A 25,866-nucleotide genomic window follows, 5' to 3' on the forward strand; every position below is an offset into this window, starting at 1 on the left:
AAGGATGTTTAGCAAGTTTACACATTCTGATTACAAATTGTTACAGGGCTCCAAAGTGTTATTCGGAACAGAGAAGTCTCTATTAATTTAAAATGAATACTTTCACGTTCACAAAAACTGTCTTTCTTTGAATCTTCTAAACTGACTACCTACGCATCGGCTATAAATCCTTTATTTCCTTTGCAAAGAATATACAGAAGAGAGGTGACTACAGAAAATCAAAGCAAAACCAGCATATTTTTTATGGCTTTTCCCTCTGCGTTGATGGGATGCTGCCAAAATAGCTTCCCATATCCCCCATCTCCATCTTTTGTCACTTTTTATTTTGATAGAATTTCAGATTTATGGACAAGTGGCAACAGTAGTACAGCTCCTATATACCTTTTACCCAGATTCAAAAGTGGATACATTTTGCTCCGTTTTCTCTTTGGCTTTATCTTAGTCTTTTCCCTCTCCCCACACCACACACCCACTTGATTCTTTTTTAATAACTTGAGAGCAAATTGCAGCCTTTGTGTCTGTTTATCCTTCAATACTTATGTGTATACATCCTAAGTACAAGAATATTTTTTTGACATAACTGGAGAGCAATGAACAAAATCAGAAAACTTGATATGAATACAGTACTATTATGCCATCTACTGTTTGTATTCAAATTTTAACTGTTTCAGTACTGTCCTTTATAATTTTTCCTTCCAGTCCAGGACCTCAAATAGGATCGTGTTCTGCATTCAGTCCTCTCCAATCTATTTGTGACAATTTCTCTGTCATCTTTTGTCTTTCATGACTTTGACACCTTTGAAGAAGGTAGATCAGAGAGATTTTGTAGAATGGCCTTCAGTTTGGGTCTACCTTCTGTTTCCCCATGATTTAGATTTAGGTAATAAATTTTCATTAGATTTAGATAATATATTTTTGGCAAATGTACCACAGACGTGATATTAGGTCCTGCTCAGTGACATCTGGAGGCATGTGATGTGTTTATGTACCACACATGTGATTTGTCTCATTACTGGTAATGTTAACTTTGATCACTTGGTGAAGGCAGTCTCTGTTAAACCTCCTCACTATAAAATTACTAGTTATGTCTTTCCGTTAACTAGGATTTGTGGGGAGATGTGTAAAAATACTGTCTCATTAAACCTACACTCCTTAATTTTCTCGTTCTTTCATTTGTATCTTATGATGAGTTGGATTTGTACTTTGAGAAAGAGCTTTCTCTTCTCCCATTTACTTGTTTATGTCAGTTTTGACTTACGGATTTTTATGCTGTTTAAATGGGCTCTCATCCATTACTGTATCACTTATTTTGATACTAAAATGGTCCCCAGTGGGAGCCCTTTCAATCTGCAAACCTCTTCTTTTTGTATGTTACCATCATTCTTTGAGTGCTTCTGTAATTTCTGGTCCAGCAATTTCAGGCTCCTTTTGTACTTTTCCTGCCCCAGTCTGAGAATTAGCCTTTTCTCCAAGGAACATTGGTTCCTGTTAATGTTCAGAATGATATTTAGAGAGTAAGATCCAGATGTTAGGTGTGCTAATTGCCACAGATGTGCTCTAACTTTTAGGCTCTGTCATTGTAGAGGGCAAGGAAACACACATGTATACATTCAGCTCTTCATATGTGAATATTTATTTCTATATTTGTATTTTAAAACTTCAAGAATGAGAAACTTGCAGCAATATGCTGGAATCATATTGAACCAGCTCACAAGGGCTGATTACTAAATAATCGTAATTTTGTGAGCAGATGTTAGCTTGAAATCAGCCATCAGCGTATTTATACCATAGCAATCAGCAGATGCTACAGATCAAGTTTGTTCACCCCACCCCACCCAAGGCAGTTTAGCATTGCTCCACTGGAAGTCTGCCTTCCATTATCCTCCATTTTTTATTCAGAATATTTGGGTTATATGGCAAAAGGGAATTAAGGTTGTTAATTGACTGACTTTAAAATAGGGACATTATCCTGTATTATCTGAGAGGGTCTAAGGTACTCACGAGGGTCCTTACCGTGGCAGAGGGAGGCAGATGAAGAGAGTCGGAGAGACGTGAGGAGGGAAGAAAGGTCAGAGATGCCACACTGCCATCTTTGGAGACAGAGGAAGGGGGCCACAAGCCAAGGGGTGTGGTTGGGTTCTAGAAGCTGGAAAAGCATTCTCCCATAAAACCCCCATAAGGAACATAGCTCTCAGACACCTTAATCTTAGTTCAACTCATATTGGACTTCTGACCTACAGAACTGTAAGATAACCAAGTTCTGTTTACCTCACTATGTTTGTGCAAATTTGTTACAGCAACAATGGAAAACGAATGTTCATAGTGTATATGTTTCTCCCGTCAGGGACTTTTCTTTCGGCATAATGTTAGTGAGATTCACTCCCTTTGTTGAGTCCATAATCTGTTTCATTCTATTGCGGAGTAGTGTTCTATCATATGAAATCCAAAAATTAGTTTTGCCATCCTCATATTGATGAATTTCAGCTTATTTTCCATTATTAGAATACTGTGATAAAGCTGGTACGAACAGGTTTGTTGTTGTTTGCCTCAAAATGTGGCATTTATTCAAAGAAAAAGTAAAGGAAAAAAAAAGACAGGATGTCCATCCCTTGACTCCCTTCTCTCCCCTCTCCTGATCCTCCTCAGGACCCTGAGGACTGGACCCTGGCTTCGGCTAGGTAGCAGGACAGCCCTACTCAGATGAGGTCAACGACACTGAGGGGCACCTTCTTCATGGAGGCGTTGAGGAAAGTCTCAGTGTTTCAAAGAGGCCTCTTGTCTGCTTCTGTCACCCTGTTAAAATCCTCACCCTTACAGCCAAATCATCCACCAGGAACAATTACCAGTTCTATGGGTATAACTTTTCCCTGTCGGTGGGAAGGTCCTAGCTGCCGAGTACAGACACCTGCTGCACATCAGCACCCCTGGCCAGCAGGTCAGTGGTAACCAACGCTCTGCTAGAGCCAGAGTGAAACTCCCTCACGATTACACTTCATTCCTCGTGCTCCACATTGCCATGCATGGCAGACACAGTGATGTCTCAGGCGTGCATCTTCTCAGTGAGCCAACCAACCTTCCAGTGTTGACTATGACTGCCTGTGCGATGGTTAGGGTGTCATACAAGCCACGTGGTGTGTCCAGCTTCCACTCCTCTCACATGGATGCAGAACCAGTGGACACCCTCCAGGGTCAAGTCCTCCTTCTCAACCAGAATCTGAATGGGTCCTTCATGAACTTCTTGGTTACCTCGAGCACATCGGAAGGCATTGCAGCTGACAGCGAACCCCCCTGGGTGTTGTTGTGGAGCTTCTCAAATATGTCCCTGAATCCATGGCTTAACATTTCATCAGCTTCGTCCAGTACAAACATTTTGATGTATTTGAGAGACAGGTTTTTCCAGTTAAGCATATCAGACACGTGACCTGGGGTCCCCACAATGATATGGGGGACTTCCACCTCCAACTTCTGGACCTCAGCATGCACGTTGGTCCCATCAATGCAGGTGTGTCAGGGGACACCCTTATAATGTCCTAATGTCATGAATACCTTTTGCATCTGCTGAGTCTACTGTCTAGTGGGTGTCAGGACTAAGTCTCACATAGTCTTTAGATCTAATTCAATCTGCTGCATAATCCATATGGCAAATGTGTCTGTTCTGCCAGTCCTAGACTGGGCTTGAGCAATCACATAATAACCCTTGATAAAGAAGAGTGGCTTGTTTCTGGATGGCAGAAGACTTCTCAAAACCATTTGTGTAGATGTCACAAAGAAGGGACTTAGAAAGGTTCATGTCACCAAGGCTGTCAATAATCTCATTCTAGTTACTCTCGATGACACCATTGGGCTCCATCCCACCAGGGCCATTGTCTCTGGATTGGAAATCCTGACTCTCAGATATGATCCTTAGAAACGAGGCTATGAGCAGTTTTCTATACTCTTGTTTTGAGGTGGAGGATATACAAGCATCCTTTCAAGAGAATGGTTACAAATACTGAGTTTTGCCTGGTTCTTAAACCAGACAGTATCAGCAAGGCCACACCTTCAACCCTAGAAGAGTAATCAATGTGCAGATATCCCTGAAAAGGATCTCAGCCATCAGCGTCCCAATATTGTGCAAAGCCTGTCTGCCAGCAAAAAACCCAACAAGGTCAGATTAAAGAAGCTAGAACAATGCTATATGTAACTAAAATTTTAAAATAAATTAATAATTCTGTTGCGAGTGGAACCAAAACAGATCATCAAAAAGCCAGTAGCAGCACCACTAAAAGTAAAGGAGGGTAAATCAAAATGTATCCATTCATTCATTTCAGGAAGCAAATAATCAAGATTCCATTCAGGACTCACAACATTACGCTAGCCTAGTTGTAAAGACTCTGCTGACAGCCTAATAGGGACACGGACAGATAAGAAAACAGTATCTGTCTATAACTTATCTTTTAAGTTCTATGATCATGCTCTTCACTGGGGGTCATGGAAGCAGAGAGAGCCTTAAGCCCAAATTGGAAGACCTAGGAATTAAGACCTAGGAAGGTGTACCGGAGACTAGAGTGTCCTTGTTAATGAGAACAGGTAGTTCAAAGCCCACAGGCAGGAACTTGTGGGCACAGTTGAGGAACAATAAGAGCCTGATGAATTGTCAAGGACAGTAGGACCTCTGCTTCCTCAGGGCTATGTTCTAAAGAAACCAGCGATAGGGAACCCTTGAAACATGACCCTGTTTGTGGAGAGAAACTCCTAATAGGGACCAATGAACAAGGTACACTAAAAGAAATATAAACATCATACTGAACTTCTTTAAATTCCTCAAAATCCCCTCCCCACCTTTTTTGTAAAAGTGCTTAGGACTACCCTCTACCAGACTCTTTTTCCTGTCCCTGCTCCTAAAATTTCTATTCACATGGCTAGTGATCCTTTAGATTGGAGCTTAAAATCACTTCCTTTCACAAGTCTTTCCCAACCCCTGCCTGTCTCCCTGACCCCCAAACTTTTGTAGATGCCTTTTTAAAAAAAAAAATATTTTATTTATTTATTTGGCAGAGAGAGAGATCACAACTAGGCAGAGAGGCAGGCAGAGAGAGAGGTGGAAGCAGGCTCCCTGCTGAGCAAGGAGCCCAATGTAGGATTCAAACTCAGGACCCTAGGGTCAAGACCCGAGCCAAAAGCAGATGCTTAAGTGACTGAGGCATCCACGTGCCCCCCTCTCACCTGGATTATTGGAACATCATCCTTATTGGTCTTCCTGCTTCCATCCTTGCCTTCTCACTCAGCGCTCCAGAGTCATCCCTTTGAAACTGTCAGAGTAGGCCATTTCTCTGCCCAGACCCTTTCAGTGATTCTTGTCTCACTCAGAGTGAAAGCCAAAGGCCTTACAATGGCCTACAAGCCTCATGACCTGCCTCTAGCTATTTCTCATTCCAGCCACACAGGACTCCTTTCTGTATCTTGAACACCTCACACACACTTCTGCCTCAGGACCTTTGTGCTTGCTGTACCTTCTCCAGATAACATAGTTGCTCCCTTGCTCCTTTCTGCTCAAACCAGCAAGACCTCTATGAATTGCCCTGTATAAAACTATCTCCCCTCCTCTCTATACCCTGAACTCTCCAACTCTTTCTCCTGTTTTATTTGTATTCATTATAGTTATCGCCATGTGGGATACACACATCTATCTACATATAAACCTGTATACAGATCTGTATTCATACACACATATATGTCTGTTTGTCTTTCCCCACCTGAATGTAAACTCTGTAGGGCAGGCATCTGTTTATTTTGTTCACTGCTATATTCCCAGAGCATGAAACAGCATGGTGTTTAGTAAGTGCTCAATAAATATTTGTAAATAAATGAATGACTGTTGTAATTTGGTACACGGTAGTAGGTTCACCATAACTACTTACTGCATGAATGAACAAATGAACATTCCAGAGTTTCCCAGGAAGGGCATTGATAATGGGGGGGGGGGTGCTTAGGTGAAAGAAACAGGGACATGTATCCACAAATATTTGCTGCATTGGCTACATGTTCTTGGAATCATGGTTTCTTTTAATCATTGTTTAAAATAGGTGTTTTATAAGGTTTGTGTGACCACTTTTAAGCAGTCTGCACTTTTAAGTTTCTAAACCTCAGTGATCATCAGAATTACCCACAGAGATTCTTATTCAGTTGGTCTTATTTAATTGAGAATTCAAGTAAATTTGACCAAGGATTTAACCCTTAGTGTCCTTATATGAAAAATGCGATTATAATACCAACCACATAGGGTGTAAAGGATAAAATAAAAATATTGTCTGTGGAGTGTCTCACACATAGTATTAGGTACCCTTTGCTTCTGTTCATTTTTTCTAAAGTTTAGAGGTTCTTACAAGCAAGTCATATTCCTTGCTCTCTAAACATTTAGGTTTGATGTCATCTTCCATCCAGATCTCTACTTTGTGTTCCAGATTTATTTTGTAAATATATACTCAGCATCTTCACTTGGATGTCTCATAGAGACATCGATCTCAACATATCTGAAGCATCTCAAACTTGTCCCCTTGAGACCTCCCCCTCCAGGTTCCCCATCCTAGGGAATGGGATGAACTCACGCTAGAAACCTGGGAGTCATTTTGGGACACCTTTCTTTCTTTCTTTCTTTAAAGATTTTAATTATTTATTTGAGAGAGAGAGAGCGAGCACGAGAAGGGGGAGGATCAGAGGGAGAAATGGACTCCCTGCCAAACAGGGAGCCCGATGCAGGACTCGATCCTGGGACTCCAGGATCATGACTCGAGCCTAACGCAGTCTCTTAACCAACGGAGCCACCCAGGCACTCTTTTGGACACTTTTCATTCCCCCACCTTTCACATGCAGCCAATGCTTAGGTGCTTATAGATCTAATTCTGACTGATGTCCTTGATCCACTGTCTTCTACTCTCCCATACCTGCAGACTAGTTTTCACACACCCTCTGCTGCTGCCTTCTTTCTCAGTTCCCACACTGCAGCCAGAAACGTCACTTGCAAACACAAATTGGATGGTGTGCAGATGGAGTCTCTCCAATGTTTTAGTGGCTTCCTTTTGTCTTTAGGATTAGGTCCAAAGTTTTCACCATGGCCCTCAAACCACGTATCCACATCTCCTTCAGCACTAGCCGCCTCATTCTAGCCACAGGTGGAGTCCCTTCCTACCCAAGAGCCTTCAAACCTGCGGTTTCCAAAGCAACAAGTGCACTCCCCACCCCCTTCCCTTTGTTGTCAGACCTACTCTTCCTTATTCTTCAAGGCTCCGATTAAATGTCACTTCCTCAAAAAGATCTTTTTCACCCCTAGAGCGAACAGACAAGTCCCATTGTTACCCACTCTCATAACTCCCAGGTTTTCTTCTAGCAATCATCACAGCAGTGAGTCATACAGATCTTCAATTCTAAGCCACTTGCTTCACATTTTAAGTTGCCAGCTGTCAGGCAGAAGAGGAAGTAGTGATGTGAGCATTGTTGCCCGCACACATTAGGATCTAATTTTTCAGAAAGGGGTGTCTCTTGACCCAATTCTACCCTGAGCTATTTTCAGAGTTGAAATTTAGTTTGGATTTGGATTCCAACTTAGAGCTTAAAATATCTAAAAAGTACTCACTACATTGTGGCTTACAGAATGACAGCACCCTGTAAGTAGAAGGCTTCCCACCTAATGAAATTTAGGGCAGCTGAAACCACCAGCTCAGAATCAATGAGAAAAAAAAAAATGGTGGTAGATTTTCAAAACTGGGAGAGGGTGGTTTCTCTGCTTAAAACTTAGCGCGGAAGTCTCCAAAGACTGCACAGTCCCAAGGAGGAAAACTTATCTGGTTGGAGTTTTACTACTGGCAAACTTTGAAGAACAGCTATTTACCTGCAAGTGATTTGTGGTTGAGAACAGTGAGAACAAAACCCACTTGGAAATACAGTCAGAACCCTGTTTTTCCATATTCTTTGCAATTATCCTTTCATTCCTAACGGTGTTTAGATTGTAAAGAACACCTGCATTTCCCATTGTGAAAGGCGTTACTGCAGGTGGTCAAGACGGGTACATAAACACACTTCACCCAGAAGGTTAAGGTCAAAACTCAACCTGATTGCAAAGCACAAAAACAAAAAAGGAAAAAAAAAAAAACTGGATAAATGTATGCTCTGGTGTCCCTTAGCATCTGAAAAGCTGATACGAAGTCACTGCTGGACGGTGGGAGCTCTGCTCTGAGGAAAAGAGGGCCACTAGCTGTGTAATTTTTAAAATGACAGCCTTTGGGAATAAGTGCCTGAGGATAGTCCCTGGAATATCCCGCAGGCATAGGCCATTACCTGAGTCATACCAAAGGGGCTCAATAGTTAGGTAAGAGGTCTGGGATGGGGGGGGGGGGGCGGTTACGCTGCAAACTTTGGTCACTTTTACCTGGACCGTGGCGAGCTTGCAAAGTATTGGCATCCCAGCCATCTCCACTGCGCCCGTGCACTTGGCGTCCACACCTCGCTCCCCTGGGAAGGTGCTGGGAGCGGCCCTCAATCCCATCCCCTTCTGGTGCACCCCCTCGTCTCTCCGTCCTCGGCGAGGCACGGCGCCTTCAGCGAGGCTCTGCGCAAAGGCAAGCACAGAGTTACAGACGCCTTGGTTTTCATGCCAGTCTGCGAGAAGGAAACACGAACGCAGCCACCAGGAGGCCCCTGGTCTGAGCACAGAAATCATGAGTCATAGATTTGGGGGTTCGGACCTAAGAGCAGCTGGCGATGTGGATGGGCGTGGGTCTGCGGGGATAGCAAGGCGCTGCCGAAAGGCCACAGCCCCTCTCTCCGGGGTACGGTTCCCTAAAGACTCCCCCGTCCTCTCCTCCAACCCGGGGCCCGGCGGCGGCTGTCAGGGTGCGGCCGGGGGTCGGGGAGGGGCGGTGCTCGCGCTCCCGGTCGCCGCCCCCGCGGCCACATCACCAGGCGCTCGCTTCCCCTTGGGCGGCGGCGGGGCTGCGCGTGCGCGGGGCGGCCGCGCGGGGGCGGGGAGCGAGCGGGCCGCGGGCGCCGGCTCCCGGGCTGTCAGCGCGGGGCCGCGAGGGCGCGAGGAGGCGCGCCAGCAGGAAGGAGCCACGGCCGGGGGCAGCCGGCGCGCCGCCGCGGGGGCACTAGGTGAATGCTCCTTCCTCCCCCCGGCCCGGGTGCCGAGGTCGCGTCTGAGGAGGCGGGGTCCCCTCTGCTCACACCGGCCGGTGCGGCCGCGCTCCTTGGCAGGTGATAATGGAGGGGAAGGGGCTTTGGCCGCGGCGCGGGGTTCGGGCGCATCCCAGGTACTGAGGGAGGTGGGGCGGGCCCGGGCTGGGACCCTGCGGCCGGGGCGCGGGAGGGCCCGGGCTGTGCGGGGCGGCCGCGCGCCCTCCGGAGCCGCCGGGCCCCCTCCCCCGGGGCCCCCGCGCCTCCCCACCTCGGGCGGGACGGCAGGCTGGCCCTGGGCGCGGACGGGGGAGCCGGGCAGCTGCGGGCGGGCGGGCGGGCGGGCGGCCCCGGACGCTGGGCCCGGCAGCGGGTGTGTGTGTTGCGGGGGGCGGGGGGTGGCTGCTGCGGGACCGGTGGAAGGTGAGCTCGGATGGAGACGCCGCCCGGCGGGCTCGGGCACACCCCAGCTCCACCGCTTCGGGGCTCGGCAGTTGCTCCGTCTCACCGCTTTCCCTCATTCTTTTATGTAAGTGAATGTATTTCAGTTAAAAAAAAAAAGACAATAATGAATGCTGGAACGCTGAAAAATTTAAAAAATAAATAAAAATTTTTTAAAAATACCACAAACGTTCATCTGCATTAGGCGATTACGTTTTCATATGCAATTATGTATATTACCTTTATGAGTCTATTACACATGTATGCCATCTTTCTGTAAATGAACACTTTTTTAAAATTGAGATATACTGCCCCTACCATAAAATTCATGTGGCTTTTACTCTAGTCACAAAGTTTTGCAACTATCACCACTATCCTGAACATTTTCATGACCTCAGAGTGAAACCCTGTACCCATTAGCAGTCATTTCTCATTTCTCCTTTACCCCACCCTCTGGCAGTTGCTAATCTACTTTCTTTCTCTATGCATGTGCTTAGTCTGGAAATTTCATATAAAAGGAGTCCTACAGTATGTGGCTTTTTGGTGTCTGGCTTCTTCCACATAGCAAAATGTTTCCAAGGTTCATCCATGCTGTAGGGTGTATCAGAACTTTATTCTTTTTTATGGCTGGATAATATTCCATTGTGTTGGTGTACCATAATATCACATACTGTTTATCCATTCATGGACATTCAGGATGTTTCCACTTTTGGGCTCTTGTGAATAACGCCGCTGCCATAAACATTTGTGTGCAGGTTTTTATGTGAGCATATGCTTTCATTTCTCTTGGGTGTCTGCGTGTTTAACTTTTTGTGAAACTGCCAAACTTTTGTATGGTACGGGGCATCCTTTTACATTCCGGCCAAACGCTGTATGAAGGTTCCGGTTTCTCCTCATATTCACCCACACTTGGGATGATCTGTTGGCTAGTTCTTGTTATAGCCATTCTAGTGGGTGTGAAGTGATACTGATTTGCATTTACCTCAGGGCTAATCGTGTTGAGAGTCTTCTCCTGTGCTTACTGCTCTTTGTGTAGCTTCTTTGGAGAAATATCTATTCAAATCCTTTGCACATATTTTGATATGATTATCTGTTTTCTTTCTTCCTTTCATATTGGGTATTTTTTTATTATTGTATTATTCATTTATGGAAAAAAATAGGTTTGGGGGCTATAACTGACTAAAAAAGCCAACCAACCTGAGAGCAGGCAACATAATGCTTCTACTTGGGGAAAGCGGAGTAAGGGCCATTAATGTTTTCCAGAGTAACTTACCTGTCAATCCTTGATCATCTTACCTCCCGTTTCCCTTTCTGTTCTCTTGAGAAAAGCCACAAAAGGTATGCTATGACCAGATTCAAGAGAGACCACACACAGCTGGTGTTTTCATATATTCATTGCTTGGTTTGAAAACAGTCCCAATTATCACTTTAATTACAAATAATTTATTTTGATGGCTGGCTAAACAAAATACTAAAAAATGGCAAACACCAATTAATTCAGTTAAAATTTCATTTGCTTAACTTCTCAGGCAAAGTGGAAGATCTTGTTTTCCTAAGTTTTTATAGTCTTTTACTACAGTTAGACTCATCTGTGGGTGGCAAATAAATATTTTTGGTGGCACTGAAGTTAAGAGCCACTTATAGCTGAATGAATGCAGCTAGGCTGCTTTTGTGGTTAATTTCTGAGTACACACAAATTCAGTGTTAGCCTTAGCTCTTTTATAGCAAAAACCACTGAAAAAGGCATAGCACCTGCCTCTCAGGAGTTCAAGCTCATTTTCCTATTGATCTAATGTAACTGTTCAAAAACATTTTACTTCCAAATTTCAGAAGTGTTATAGAAAATAAGACTAAAGATTTCCAAGCAACTGATTGAAAGTATGAAGATCAGTCCAATCCTGCTTCTTAACTACTAAATTATAAAACAATGGAAATGTTATTTAACCCTTTTATGCCTCACTGACTTTCTTAGTAGAATGAATAATTTCAGTATGTAACCTGAGTGTATGTTTTTGTTTTAGCTAATGGAATGATTATCAGAATATTGAAGATAACCTGTCCAACCTAATAGTGATTGTTACTAACTCACCCAATGGATATAAAAGTCTCCCATAGCTATAGATGTTTTTCAAGCTGGCCTTCTTCACACCCTGGAGTTTTTAGGACTTACTGAGGACTGAATGTCAAGGGCAGTGTAAAATGGGAACAATTTTGGGGACAGGATCCCTGGGAAATGCTGGTCAGAGCAGACCTGCCTCCTTTATGGTGAGCTTCCAGGCGCCTCTCATCTTTTCTCTGAGGTTACTATAGTTACATTTCTGTAGCTTAAGAATAATGTATGTGTGTGTGTTTTAAAATATATATGAAAATAAGAAAACATATGTATCTCCAGTAGGACTCAAAGGCTAGGACTGTCAGGCAGTTATTCTGTTGTAATGTGAATGGATTTAATCAGATTGCTTTCCCCCTGATCAGCTACACTGAGGAAATGGGAATTTTGACCTGAGTAAAGATAGGAGAGGTAAATAGTAGGAGATCATATTACATTTTGGAGGTTTGACAAAATTTACAGTGGGTGTTGAAAATGGAGATCTTTGGATAGCAGAAAGGCTCTGGAAGAAGAGAAAAGAAAAACAAGAATGAGAATTTGGAAAGAAAGGTTGTGAGATATTAAAATAGATTCAACTTATGTAGACATTTTTTACCCAAGAGAAATTCTAAATAGGAAAAGGTAGAAGAACCTTCTTTATTTCACTCCTCTTCCCCTTTCCCCCACCTTGCTTCTCCATGGTACTCTTCTCCTAGGGCCCAGAAGTCAGACTGCAATGAATACTGTTCACGTGTAAGCTTTTCAGTATGCTAATTACACTCCCTCTGTCTCCACATTCTGGTCAAGTTGAGATCAGGGTCAAGAAACCAGATGAAGATTAAAATGCTGTTAAAATATAGTTTCATTGTTATTTCTGGTAAAGCTGGATTGAAGAAATTAGTTTAGATCTGTGCTTAATTCTTTTCCTTCTTAATTTACTTACCCAGAGGAAACTGTAGCACTTAAAAAGCTGTGGGTCAGGTCTCCCCTGCAGGGAGGGAAAGTTCTTGATCAGGAAGTTGCCCTCCTACGAGTTGGAATGGAAAGGAAAACTTTCCTTGAAGGCATCCAAGTGGGAGAGAGCCAGTGAGAGTTCAGGGTGGGGCCTGTCTAGAATATTGACCTTTATCCCTGTCTCAGCCCTTAGGTCAGTCACTTTCTCCAGGAATTGCTGATGGGGTAAAGAGAAAGAAAAGCACCTCTTTAATCCCGTGTTCTTCTACTTAGGGGAGTGAAAGTCCTGTTGTCTTTGTAGAGAGGGAAATACGGAGGTCCTCTTATCAGTTAACTGTGTTCTGTGTGTTGTGTAGGCTAGCCTAGGAACTTAATACTTTATAAAATAGGAACTGAGAATTTATTTTCCTTGGAAGTAGCTAAACCTCTGAACAGTTTTTAAGTGGCTGATCTTTTCATTGTGTGGTTAAGTATATAGATTATTAAGTCTGTATCCTAACTTTTTTACTCCTCAAATATTTACGGAGTGTCGAATGTGTAATAGGCACTATTCTAGGCCCTTGGGATTCGGCAGTGAAGACAAATGAGTCCTTGCTTTCATGGAGTTTGCAGCCTACAAAGACAACTAGTGCAGAACAGTCACAGTAAAGTATAATAAATGTTAGAAAGTTTGGGGGTACTTTGGGACCACAGAGAAGGGAGACCTCATCTAGGAGGGTTGGGGATGTGACGGTTAAGAGCTAAGGTCACAGGGACACCTGTGGCTCACTCAGTTAAGCTTCTGCCTTTGCCTCAGGTCTGGTTCCCAGAGCCCTGGGATCAAGTCCCGGATCAGGCTCCTTGCTCAGCGGGGAGCCTGATTCTCCCTCCACCTGCTGCTCCCCCTGCTTGTGCTCCCTCCCTCTCTCTGGCAAATGAATAAAATCTTTTAAAAAACAACAACAAGTAAGGTCACAAAGTAGAATAGGAGGTAGCCACGTAAAAGCAAGAGTTTCAGGGAAAAAGAACATAATGCAAAGGTCATTAAGAGAGAGGGTGGTATACTAAAGTATTTTTCAAACTGCAGACACCTAGGCACTCACAAGTAGATTGTCAGTTCAGTGGAGTGGGTTGTGACCTGCATTTTAAAAAAGAAATCACAGAGAAGCGTGTGTCACACATAGTTACTAGATTGTGATATGCAAACTTTGAAAATCGGCAACAGGGGAAACAGAGAAAAAGCCCTGTGTGACGACAGCCAGAGGTCTTGGGTGGGTGGGAATGATAATAAGGCAGGATTTAGTTAGGCTTACTAAAGAATTGGCTTTATCTTAGAGGAAGTGAGAAGCCACTGAAAGTTTCAAGAAGGGCCTAAATAGATGAATATTTTCTAAAGATCCCTTTGAGGGCCCAGGCTTTCTCTATTTGAATATAAAATACAAATTCTTTGGCTCCATGTTGCAGGTATCCCAAAGTTAGTTCTAATCTATTTTTTCTAAAGAATCCTTCCACTATTTTTGGTACTGGAACCTCCCATTTCATAAAGATTTATAGTCTGCCTAAGTGCCTTTGCACTGATAGAAAGGTCTGTAAGAGTCGATCTTGCTTCTGTTTTACTCATGTTGAACTGCTGGTATTTAGCTTAGTGCTTGGTACCCAGTAGGGACTAAGCAAATCTTTGTTGATAGAGTCTAAACAGTCTTAATTTTAGAACTGTTCCATAGTAGAAATGACCTTGGCATTTCTAATAATACTTGCTTTTGGAAAAAGGAAAAGGTTTCATTGGAAATTCTTCTTTTCTCAGTTGGAATCATGTTAGTGATAGAACCATACTGATTTACTGAAAAGGTAATTTAACAAAAAGCACTCTTATGATATATTAAAACAGGAGCAGAGAGATGAAAAAGAACAACAGATGCTCTGATCTGGGAATTTTTCTTCCCAAGCAGTGCAGAGCAATGACATATTATTGACGAGAGGAGGTAACCCAGCGGTCGTTTGTATTTTGTTTGGATAGGCATTTTTCTGAGCGCTCACCAAAAGACAGTTTTATAAAGATGGCTAGGAGGAAAGAGAATAAATCAGATTAAAATGTGTCAATCTTATGAGCTTAATGGAGAGGCAACGGAACATAAATTTTGGTCTTAAAAGAAGTAAAAATAGAACATCCATATACCCCAAAGAACTAACAAAGAAGAATCTAATGATGTCAGTTTGTTACCAGAGAATGATTGTACTGTCACAGTACTGTGACTTCACAGAATTAGATTGTGAAACCCAACTGTGAAGGAAAAATTCTTTAAGTGTATGGTTTCGATAAGTGGCAAGAGAAGTTATGAAAAATTCATGAAAGGTAGAGAGATTTCAAGTTCTGATTCAGATTTCTCTTTAATATACTTTTGAGATGTGGAAACTTGGCTAATTAGTTTTGTAAATTAGGTTTTATGTAGCTTAAACATGAGTGCTGGAATCTAATTTTGCTAATATGGGATGGCTTTTAAAAAATACTTACTGCATTTTATATTTTTATGTTCTACAGAGTCCTATTTTAAGCAGTGCATCGTAGAACCTCAATTGAAACTGCCAACTTGTATAAATTTATGCTAAGGAAATAATTCTAAATATGGGAAATTATTATGCACAAAGATGTTCATTTTCATTACAGTGTAATTTAGCTAAGAAAATGTTCCGCTATAGGGAAATGATTCATTAAAATGTGGCAATGCACTTGAAGTTTAACCATTAAAAGTGCTATTTCAGTGCAATGGTCTCTTTTATTACTTTTTAAATTAAAAAATAAAAAGTGCTCAATGTGAGCAAAAATTCAAATAATACAAACATATGCAAGATTTTAAAAGTGAAAAGGGTATTTCAAGTCCTTCCTTACCATACACCCCACCCCCAACATAGGCCAACCTAGTTCTTTAGAAGTAAATACTCTGAGCACTTTGGTATCTATCCTTCCAGACTTATCTCTAACCCAGTAGTTTTTTTTTTTTTAAAGATTTTATTTATTTATTTGACAGAGATCACAAGTAGGCAGAGAGGCAGGCAGAGAGAGAGGAGGAAGGAAGCAGGCTCTCTGCAGAGCAGAGAGCCCGATGCGGGGCTCGATCCCAGGACCCCGGGATCATGACCCGAGCCGAAGGCAGAGGCTTTAACCCACTGAGCCACCCAAGTGCCCCTCTAACCCAGTAGTTTTTGAGTTTGGCTCCCATGAGGGGGCTCCTGGTTCTTCTCAGTTTGGGTAGGTGAAGACCAGGTGGGTGGGAACCAGGTTGCGAAACCCAATACCGCTTCGTTTGTTTCTATTCTATATGTAGGGATTTCACATAGGGTTTAATGTAAACAATAATTGCTCTGCATTAAAACTCAGTGTTTAAAAACTATGGACCTAATTTAGAAAATGAAGTCCTAAGTCCCCTAGGAGGTTCCAGATCAGGAATTCCAGATCTTACCCAGTGGACCATTTTGCTGCACGGTGACGGGAATGTTGCACACAGACCTGTCTTTTCATTTCTCCAGTACTTTACTCGCTGCTAACCCATCACCTTGTCCTCCCCGCACCACCCCTGCCTTTTTCTCCCCATCTCTCTAAATCTTAGTTGTCCTTTAGGGTTCTGCTCAGCATTTGTTTTGTTCATTCCTTCTTTGAACATATTTTTAGTGATCACCCACATTTTGACTAATACTGAATGGGAAATATGTAGAATTTTGTATCAAAACCTCATAAACTAGTAAAGGATGACCTTCATGTAGACAAAGGCAGTAATATTTTTAGCAAATTAAGGGCATGGAGGGGTGGGCAGGTACTAAAAAAAGAAGTGGTCTCTTCTGCAGCTTTGTGTGGCACTTATAAAAAAAAGGCACTTTATGATACAGCTACATTTCTGGGTATTCAGTAAATACTTGCTCATTTTTAGTTGAGTAATTAAAGAAAATGCAGAGTTCACCTCTGAATTCAGGGTGAGATTTAAGAAGAAGTGATTTTCATTCTTGAGCAATCAGCTCTGTTAAATAACTTGAATCCAGTTTGCTGGATTCCACTCTTGGGCATGAGCAGGGCTGAGAAAGAGCCTTGGGAGGACCTTGGTTCTGTCGTCCTCGTCCCCCATGGCCACTTATGCTGGTGCGGAAGGATCCTAACACAGAGTACCAGTAATGTCTTTCTCATCACTAGCTGGTTAGTCAGGATGTCATGAATTCAAGATCCTGCATCTTTATCTTACAAACTTTACAGCTTGGGGCATATTTCTTAACATCCTCGAGACTCAGTTTCCTAAACTGCAATCTGTGAACATGCGTGACTCCCAGGTTTTCAGAAAAGAATGAGACTCCAGTGCTCGGTCTGCTATTTTCTTCATGACATTTGCCACTTTCCTCTATGTTTATAGATAAAAATTAGTAAAGAATTTTTATAGTAACCTTTTGATTTTCTTTTTTTTAAAAGGTCAGAAAACTCTTATTCTCTAGGCTTTCCAGATTATAAGGTTTCAGAATAACCCCAGGCAAACTCATGATGGCTTCCATCCTTCCAAGTGCTTCATGTTCTGATTGAGTAGACTTAGTTCTTTGGTCCAGAATCAACCTTACAGTTGTGGTTTAAGGCAGTCTGTTTTATTTGTAGATTGTAAAATGTTATTTAGATCTCTTTTTAACATGAAAAAATACATCAGAGATGGTATGTAAACCTAACAATGGTATTACAGCTACTTCCTATTCCAGCTTTCATTTTCTTTTTTTCTTTTAAAACATTGGTTTCCTAAAGACCTGTCTTGTCTGAGATACGTAAGTACTGTGTAGTGTATGTACGTGGTGGTTAGTATATATACACAACACTTTATAGCTTGCTGGCAGTTTAATTAATTAAATTAAAAGTAGGATGGGATAGAGGCATCTGGGGACGCAGTCAGTTAAGTGTCCAGCTCTTGGTTTCAGTTCAGGGCATAATCTCAGGGTTGTGAGACCAAAACCTGCTTTGGGCTCTGTGCTGAACCCAAGTCTGCAAAAGTTTCTCTCCCCCTCTGGCTGTCTCTCTCTCAAATAAATAAATAAATCTTTAAAAAAAAAAGGGTGTGATAAATTATATAAAAGATAAATATTAAACCTCAATTGATTTTTTTATTATTTATTTATTTATTTATTTATTTTCAGCATAACAGTTCTCATTGTTTTTGCACCACACCCAGTGCTCCATGCAATAAGTGCGCTCTCTATTACCCTCCACCTGGTTCCCCCAACCTCCCACCCCTGCCCCTTCAAAACCCTCAGGTTGTTTTTCAGAGTCCATAGTCTCTCATGGTTCATCTCCCCTTCCAATTTCCCACAACTCCCTTCTCCTCAACCTCAATTGATTCTTTAAAGAAAATTGGAACAGAACAGTGGACCTGCAAATTACAAGCCAGGGGTTCAATACAGCAATGTATAATATTTTTGTGATCATACGGCATTGTATATTCCTTAATAAAGGGCAAAAGGGGTGGAAAATTGGGTTTTGAATGTTTTATAAAAGTATAGAAAGAATGATGACTACTGATGCTGATAATTAACATTTTTGAGGGCTTAATACACTGATCTACATACTTTACATGTATTAAGTCACTTAATCTTCAGAAAAAGCCAATGAGGGAGGTTTTTTTCTTCATGAGGAAACTGAAGTATAGAGGCATAGTTCCCACAGCTAATGAAAGTCAGAATTTAAGCCAAAGCAGTTTGACTTTGGAGCCCAAACTCTTAACTACTGTCAGTATCATTAATGTGTTGATACTTCTTGACATTGGATTTTTTGGAAGAAAATCATCTCTTCAGTTGAAGTGTGGAGATTTGCTGTATAAGTCACTTGGAATTTCCCCCTAAAATCTCTCAATGCAAGTTCTGTTGTTGATTAATTCATTTAATGAAAGGATAGCAAATAGCTCAGGAAGCTTTGTACAGTTTCAAATATAGCGTAAAGCATTTGCCGGTGATTCCGCATCAGTAATACAACTTGAAACAGGCAGGTAGTATTCTCTCCTTTTCAAAACATGTTTGCCTGAAATCTGTATACTCTGGTATGGGAGTCTGTGCATAGATTTTATAATCTGAATTTAAAATCATGTTACTCTTGAATCAATAAGTTCTCTACCTGAAACTAATACTGCACTGTGTTAGTGTAATTGCACTCACTGAAATTTAAATAAAAACTGGGAAAGAAAATTAAATCATACTACTCTTTAGGACATAACCTTCCCCTTTCTCAATCCTATATAGGCAGTCTAAGCATGCGTTTCAGCATTAGCAAAGAAGTACCAAAAAAGAGAAAAACATTAATGTCCTATAATTTTTAAAGAAAAAATGAGGTAGTTTTTCTGGGAAAAATCATACCTTTTTGTGACTCTTAATGTGTTTGGAGTTATTTTGAAATATATATGGTGGATTGTGGGGGAGACACACCATAGACTCAGTGGTAATCTGGCCTTGCTTTGGAGGGTGGTGGGACAGAAGCAGTAACTTATTCAAAACTGTCTAACAAATATAAATGAAATGGCTATAAAAAAATGGAAAAATGAATACAGAATGTCCGTTATCTGGCAGTGTTAAGGATGTGTTCATTAAACCAAGGCCTTTTAGTTGTGCTGTTCTTACTGGGGAATGAGTGGAGAGGGAGAGGTAGCAAAGAAAGTGGCAATTTTGGAGCGCCTAGGAGTTCTAGAAGGAGGAAATTGCAAATAACCATCAAAAGTAACTTTGTCGGATATTATTGATAAGGAAATTTGGGGGATGTTTTATGAAATACAAAAAGCGGGATATAAAATAATATGTACAATATGAGCCTATTTTTGTTTTTTACATATATAAAGTATTGTAAAAGAAGAGTTATATGTACCAATATGTCATCAGTGATTATCTCTGAATAATGGGTTTCCAGAACAATTTTTTATGTATCCTTGGTTTTTTTTTTCTTTTTTCACTGAAGACCTATTGCTTCTGTGAGAAAAAGAAAAGTAATCAAAAAAAAAAAAAAAAAACCTCTATGCTAGTGGATATCAGAAGCACAATTTCAAATGAGCTGGGAAAGAAGAAAAGGTAGTCAGGACATTTTTGAGCAAAGACCATCATGACAACACAGTTGGTTTTTAGGTGGCTTTGAGGGTAGTTAGCTTGAACTTGAAGTTGAACTTAGAGCTTTTCCCCTCCCCCTTTTTTTAAAACTGATATTTGAATAAAAAGGTGCACAGCGCTGACCAAAGGGTAGAGGAGAGACTTGATTGCAGGGAGTAAAGATACGGAGTTAGGCCACGGTTTCAGTTCACTGCCAAGATAATTGAGTAACATAACAGTGTGTACTTGCCATTTACCTAATCTGCGTAGTACCTTGTACTGACTCGGTGCACTTGAACTCCACGGCACTCTGGGAGGACTCTCATGGGAAAGTGCAGTTTGGTAAGGTTGAAGATCAGCTTCATCTCCCTGGGTGGTGCGCTTGTGAGGGTGTCCCAGCTAGGGAAGGTGATGTTAGGCTCCCACCTGAGGAACACCGCAGGGAGGGCGCTGTCCTGTTTCCTCACTCTGGAAGGTAATGTAATTTAGTGTGGCCTGTGCATGAGTGTGCTGCTTCACCTCTGAGATGGGGAGAGTATGGAGAGGTAGACGGATGGATGTGCTTTGAGTCCATAGTTGAAATGAGATACCATGAAAATTATGGGACACTCCAGGTCTTAAAATGTAGAAGAAAAATGCCAACTTTATATGGGGAAAACCACGTTTTCCTTTCACTTTTCTTAAAAACAAGTTTTCTTTTTCTTTTAAACGTTGGCATGTTAGCTTCCTTTCTTCCTTTCTCTGTTCTTAAAAATAGGATTTTCTTTTTCTTTTAAACTTTGGCACTTTGACATCCTTTCTGCACCTTAAAATTCTGGAAGCTTTCATTTTCAGTGTTCAGTTTAATTATACAGAGAGCTAAGTGTATATTTTATGTTGGTCCAGAAGTGGGTTTGCATTTTTAGAATTGAATTCTCTCTAAGAATATAAGCATGTGTTATAGGGAAAAGTATGAAAGTATACTTTTATATGAATTCTGAATAATTTTTACTCATTTGAAATGCTGATGAACTTATATCTTACTTTCTCAATTTAAGTATTTCAGATTCAGAAGAGCCAGAGAAAACTGGATAGGAAATGTATTTATGTTTTATTCTTATGTACACTGTTTTACACAGAAATGTTGAGTCAGTTTATAAAAAATAACACCTATAAGAAATGTTGGTTTAAAAAAAAAAAGAATTACAAAACTAGGACCAGAGAAAATAAAACTAGGAGTTTAACAGTAAGATGAATAAATTGATCATAGATTTGAATTTCTGATGTACCTGTAAGTTTCCTCACTGCTGAAGTAAAAAGTGGCTCAATATTTATTAAAGTAAAGTAAATATACCAGTTTTCAGTAGCAAGGCTATCTGCGAATTGTTTTAGTTTTATTCATTAGCTTGTTTTGGCGTAGCCTTCTAAATAAAGTCTCATGTGACTTTATACATGAATGACTGATGAGAAGGGGATGTTCTCAGCAGTAGTTCTCAGGAAATTAATGAATGTCGATTGCTTGTCAGTTAAAGGAGAGAGTCATTAAGTGGCAGTTTTTAAATAAGATACATGTAAGAAATGTTTAATACAGAGTAAGAGAAATATACTTTGTTTTATTATTGAAAAGCAGTTTCTCAACTTCAAAACAGGGTTCTCTGATTGAACTCCTTGCTATCCAACTATTCCTCAAGTTTGTTCAAATCATAGCTCTAGCGGATTATTTCTGGTTATAGCTGGCTTCCTGTGTTATAAAAAGAATTTGTAAATTGCTGTGAATTTAATCAGAATGTTTAGTTAAATGATTGAATTTCCTCCACATTTTTTAGTTGTTTGGTTTGATAGGGACTAGATACAATCTAACCGATGGCACTTGGTAGGATAAATTGAACTTTGTTTATGCAGTACTCTTATTCTTTGGACACACACATATTTATTCTGTCAACATTTTCTCAGTAAGTAGAAACGGTTTAACTGCGGACTGTGTTTTAGTTGATTCAGTAGCTTGTTTTGGCATAGGCTTCTAAATCATTCTTCAAAAAAAATAATTAAATTAACTAACTAGTGACATTGAGGGTTGTGATTCTGAAAACAAAGTCAGTTACTCTGAATCTGGTTTTTTTTGAAAAACTATTTGAGATGTGTGGAGGATTTATTATACAGAAGATTTATTATACCCACTGATTATTTCTCTGGGTGTAAAACAAATTCTTTACAAATGTTTGGTTGTCTTCTAGGCATATAGAAAGAATTAATAAATTTTATGGCATTACTGTTTTCTCTCAGTGGACAGTCTTGGAAGTGAGTGAGTGTTTTATGCAGTCAACTAGTTTTTGGATATCAGTAGCTGAATCATGTCCATGACTGCTCAAGCTCTTGTGTTTGTTAGGGAATTATCAGGACCACCAATTTTATGGCAATTCAGTGCTACTAAAATGGCAGTTAATTGTCCTTTCGCTTCTCCCAGTTTTTCCTAACTTGCCAAGAAAGTTTGATATCGCTCCCTCCTACCTAAATGAAGCTTTTGTGAGTGCTTACTCAGTTTAAGTCAAAGAACTCAAGATTTTTAAAAGAAGCTAATTATGTATTTTAGCCAAAAAAAAAAAAAAAAGCAGGGGGAAAAAGCAGGAGATACTTTCATGGTACTTTAGAGGTGAGCCTTTTAACCAGGGAGGACAGTATTTGTGAAGTAGTGTGTCTTAAATTTCAGTTTATAAGTACTTAAAAAAAAAAGGATTTTGCTTATTTATTTATTTATTAGAGAGAGAGTGAAAGACTGTGTGTGCATAGGTGTGGGGGAAGGGCAGAGGGAGAAGGAGAGAGAATCCTAAGCCTACGTGGCTCCCAGCACAGAGCCGGACATGGGGCTTGATCCCACGACCCTGAGATCATGACCTGAGCCAAAGCAAGAGTTGGGTGCTTAATGAACTGAAAAACCAGACATCTGTCAGTTTCTAAGCACTTTTATTTATTTTTATTTTTTAAAATATTTTTATTTATTTATTTGACACACAGAGAGAGAGAGATATCACAAGTAGGCTGAGAGACAGGCAGAGAGAGAGAGAGAGAGAGAAAGAAACAGGCTCCCTGCTGAGCAGGGAGCTGGATGCGGGGCTCATCCCAAGTCCCTGAGATCATGACCTGAGCAGAAGGCAGAGGCTTTAACCCACTGAGCTACCCAGGCAGCCCTTCTAAGCACTTTTAAAGGAGCTGAACAATGATAAAAATTTATAAGATATATAAATTACTATAACTCAGTTGTTGTTTGGACCAATTTGAGACTTACACTTAATAAAGTCTGGGGGAGGGGCACCTGGGTGGCTCAGTGGATTAAGCCGCTGCCTTCGGCTCAGGTCATGATCTCAGGGTCCTGGGATCGAGCCCCGCATCGGGCTCTCTGCTCCGCAGGGAGCCTGCTTCCTCCTCTCTCTCTGCCTGCCTCTCTGCCTACTTGTGATCTCTCTCTCTGTCAAATAAATAAATAAAAAATATTAAAAAAAAAAAGTTCTTTAATAAAGTCTGGGGGACAGTTATTGAATGGGTTTCCCTGCATTCTTTAAAATTGTTACCGTGGGCAGTTCCTATTCCTTGTTTAGCTACAGGACATGAGCAGAAGACGTTTGTATACTTTTTTCCTAGTTATCTATTCTTTTTTTTTTTTTAAAGATTTTATTTATTTATTAGAGAGAGAGAGAGCAAGCACAGACAGAGGCAGAGGGCGAAGCAGGCTCCCACCGAGCAAGGAGCCCGATGTGACCCAGGCATCCCTCCTAGTTATCTATTCTTAACTGGATACAATGAATTATATACCTCTGCCAAGCAGCAATAGTGCATTTGAAATTCTTAAGATTTCTTTTACATGACCATACTGATTTCTTTTTTTTTAAAGGCATTTTATTATTTTTTTATTAATTTTTTTATTTTTATTAAAATTTTTTTTTAATTTGTTTATTTACAGCATAACAGTGTTCATTGTTTTTAGTATATGTGCTGCCGAAGCGAGCACCAGTGTTCATTGTTTTGGCATCACACCCAGTGCTCCATGCAGTACGTGCCCTCCCTATTACCAACCACCTGGTTTCTCAACCTCCCACCCCCTCCACCCTCCCTACCCCCCCACCCCGCCCCTTCAAAACCCTCTGGTTGTTTTTCAGAGTCCATAGTCTCTCATGGTTCATCTCCCCTTCCAGTTTCCCTCAACTCCCTCTCCTCTCCATCTCCCCATGTCCTCCATGTTATTTGTTATGCTCCACAGACCATACTGATTTCTGTTGAGGGCCAGGTGGTCTATTAAAATATCCCAGGAAATGCAGCCTGTCCTTTCTGTCATGTGGGAATGGGCATTAGACAACCAAATGGATACCTTTCATTTTAAAAAAAGTTTATCTTTTTTAAACTGTTAAGTGATAGAATTGCTAACTGTATTTTTGACATTTAATTTGACTATTCTTTCCTCTCTGTACCCTTAGTCCTACATCAATTTGGGTAGATTTCTTTGAGGTTGGATACTTTTATCATTGCTTTTTGAATGAGATGAAAGTTCCTGGGTGTTAGGAACATTTGGGTAGAAAGTATAGAAGTGGAAAAGTTGAATAAAGGAAATTGGATTGAATAAAGGAAGCAGAGAGAATAATTTACCTGGTTTGGGTAATCTATAAGAAGGCATTGAGTCTGTGGGAAACATTAGGAACCCCAAATAAACAATGTAGGAAATAATCCATGTCAGTGGATGAAAATGATGAAATCAAAGGGCTAAAAATGGGAAATGATTTTAGTAATAGATGTAGGGCTAGCTTGAATGGAGAAGAGAGTTTTTCAGTATGAACTCAGTAGTTGAGCTGTCAAGGTCTCTGATCTCCATAAATGGGATTAGAGTGTCCTCTGGGTTCTGATGAGCACCCAAGGGAGGCAGGTATGGCATGAGGTCACAGCAGAATGACAGAGAGTGGTGTCGGGGTGAACACGAGACAACCAGAGGGATATGTTTAGGAGCTGTGTGGGATATGTGCTGATTTGATGGTAAATTCTTCGGGAAAAGGGAATTGTAGATAAGAAATGGAGAGCTGAGATTCAGGTAATGAAACTGATACTTAAAAGGCTATTAAACATCATTTTTGCTTAAATGGAAGGAGTTAATCATTGACAGAGGTTGGTGAACATTTAAGTTTACACAGATTTAGAGCTTAAAATGAAAATAGTTAAAGAAAACTGAACAGCCATAAAGTCAACCTGCTGTTTGGGTCCTGCACAAAGCAACTTAATAATTTTTTTTTTAAAGATTTTATTTATTTGACAGAGAGAGATCACAAGTAGACAGAGAGGCAGGCAGAGAGAAAGAGAGGGAAGCAGGCTCGCTGCTGAGCAGAGAGCCCGATGCAGGACTCGATTCCAGAATCCTGAGATCATGACCTGAGCGGAAGGCAGCAGCCCAACCCACTGAGCCACCCAGGCACCCCAGCAACTTAATAATTTGACATAATCCTTCTTTATGAACCGATTCTACGATTAGACAGTTAAGTATTTAATTGAGTATTTTTCAAAAGAATGAACAATTTTTTTAAGAACAATTTTTAAAATTCTTTTTTATTCATTTATTTGAGAGAGAGAGTGAGAGAGAGCATGAGAGGGGAGAAGGTCAGAGGGAGCAGACTCCCCATGGAGCTTGGAGCCCGATGTGGGACTCCATCCCGGGACTCCAGGATCATGACCTGAGCTGAAAGCAGTTGCTTAACCAACTGAGCTACCCAGGTGGCCCCTGAACAAATATTTTTTGTGAAACAAGGAAATAATTTGTTTATCAGCTGAGCTCTGGTTTTGTTTGCCATAACCTTCCTGAAAGCTAATTTAACCGACCACCTAATACATCCTGTTTGGTTACTACCTGCTTTTGAATAACAAAACACAGATGAGAAATACTTAAAGAGAAAATGAAAGGAGCAGAGTGTACACAATTTATGCAAATATATTTATACAAATAGAAAATACCCACCTGATGGACAGGTTTCAAGATTTTTGATTAAATGTGATAATACTGGTAACAGAAACTCAAAACATTTTTGTTATGGGAATATAACAAAGTATTAAGCTCTCATTTAATGCCTTTTTTATTTATTTATTTTTTAAAGATTTTATTTATTTATTTGACAGAGAGAGATCACAAGTAAGCAGAGAGAGAGAGGGAGAAGCAGGCTCCCCACCAA

The 25,866-nt window shown here is 40.9% G+C and overlaps 1 protein-coding gene and 1 pseudogene across 7 annotated transcripts in view; one reads left to right on the top strand and one right to left on the bottom strand.

The window, feature by feature from the left end:
• Positions 1-2,696: 2,696 nt before the first annotated feature.
• Positions 2,697-6,419, bottom strand: LOC123946308 (annotated as a pseudogene).
• A 2,584-nt stretch (positions 6,420-9,003) lies between these two features.
• SLC41A2 (solute carrier family 41 member 2) overlaps positions 9,004-25,866 on the top strand; it is a 117,922-nt gene continuing 101,059 nt past the window's right edge. For 3 of the 7 annotated variants that reach the window (XM_046011983.1, XM_046011991.1, XM_046011990.1), the window contains exon 1: positions 9,004-9,228. The gene's annotated coding sequence lies outside the window, so the exon portion shown is untranslated. Of the gene's footprint in view, positions 9,285-19,770; positions 20,166-25,866 lie in introns of those variants that run through there. The other 4 variants (XM_046011984.1, XM_046011989.1, XM_046011986.1 and 1 more) reach the window with 4 other exon arrangements.

This window comes from Meles meles, chromosome 7 (assembly GCF_922984935.1).
Source record: "Meles meles chromosome 7, mMelMel3.1 paternal haplotype, whole genome shotgun sequence".
NCBI lineage: Eukaryota > Metazoa > Chordata > Mammalia > Carnivora > Mustelidae > Meles > Meles meles.